The following is a 1731-nucleotide window of genomic DNA, read 5'->3' as shown; positions in this document are numbered from 1 at the left end:
CTGTAGGAGTGATGGACTCAGCACCAGGGAATCACAACTTAGGATGATGAGGGTCATGATGAGGGACCCCCCCCCAGGTATTTTGGGGATGTGGGTAAGGCACCTGGCTCAGTCTGGGGATCGGGGAAAGGCTGCCCACAGAGCAAGGGTGATTGAAATTGGGACCTGAAAGCTGAGTAAGAGTAGGAAGCAGAGAGAACCTGGCCCAGGTGGGGGTTCAGCATGTACAAAGGGCCTGGGGTGAGAACCAGAGAAAAGAGTCTTTTTAAGAACTGAAGATGGAGGGGATCCCTGGGTGGCGCAGCGGTTTGGCGCCTGCCTTTGGCCCAGGGCGCGATCCTGGAGACCCGGGATCGAATCCCACATCGGGCTCCCGGTGCATGGAGCCTGCTTCTCCCTCTGCCTATGTCTCTGCCTCTCTCTCTCTCTCTCTCTCTCTCTCTGTGACTATCATAAATAAATAAAAATTAAAAAAAAAAAAAAAGAACTGAAGATGGGGTACGCCTGGGTGGCTCAGCAGTTGAGCGTCTGCCTTCCGCTCAGGTTGTGATCCCAGGTCCCATATCTGGCTCCTCGCAGTGAGCCTGCTTCTCCCTCTGCTATGTCTCTACCTCTTTCTGTGTCTCTCATGAATAAATAAATAAAATCTTAAAAAAAAATAAGAACTGAAGACAGGAATATAGTAGATATGGTGGTGAGGGTCCACTTATACAGGGGTGAGTCTGGTTTATTATTTTGAGGTCTTTTGGGGAGGTTCATATTTGCCTGGTGAATCTTTTTCTATTCTTTGACTTTTAAGCTTATCTGCATCATTCTATTTTTTTTAATGTTTTATTATGGAAAATTTCAAACATATATAAAAGTAGAGAAAATACTACAAGAATCCCCCGGCTGCTCATAATCAATGTCAACATGGATCAATTCATGACTGATCCCATTTCACCTCTTTTGGTATTACTTTGATGAAATTTCTATTTACCACACAATTTCTCCATACATAGAACAGTTTGTATCTCTAAAAGATAAGGACATTTGGTTAACAATTTAGCAATACATCCCCCCAAATCATCAAATATCCCATCAGACTTTAAATTTCCAACTATGTAAGAAATATTATACCTTTTCCTCCTACAGTTTGTTTAAGATTTTATTTATTTATTCATGAGAGGCACAGAGAGAGAGAGAGAGAGAGAGAGAGGCAGAGACACAGGCAGAGAGAGAAGCAGGCTCCATGCAGGGAGCCCGACGTGGGACTCGATCCCGGGACTCCAGGATCACACCCTGGGCCAAAGGCGGTGCCAAACCGCCGAGCCTCCCGGGCTGCCCTCCTCCTACAGTTTATTTTTTATTTATTTATTTATTTTTTTTTTTTTTCCCTCCTACAGTTTAAAGCAGGATCCAAATAAGATCCGCACACACACAATTGGTTCATTCAAGTCTCTTTTATTCTATAGATTCCAGTCCATCTCTCTTCTTCCTCTGCAATTCACTTGTGGATGATGTAGCATTTGGTTTTAGGTGCGTGCCTTCAAAAAAACATAAGAGACGGATTTTGTTTATTTATTTTTTTCCATGTGTCCAATCTGAGAGTCTGGGTCTTCCAAGTGGTGAGTTTAGTCCACTTACATTTATTGCATTTATGGACATATTTGGATATATTTTCATCACCTTCTTTTCCTGTGTTTTCTGTGCAACATGATTTTTTTCTGTTGCTGCCTTTTTATTTCCTCT

Source organism: Canis lupus, chromosome 20 (genome assembly GCF_003254725.2).
Source record: "Canis lupus dingo isolate Sandy chromosome 20, ASM325472v2, whole genome shotgun sequence".
NCBI classification, from domain to species: Eukaryota; Metazoa; Chordata; class Mammalia; order Carnivora; family Canidae; genus Canis; species Canis lupus.
This window is presented reverse-complemented; position numbering follows the sequence as displayed.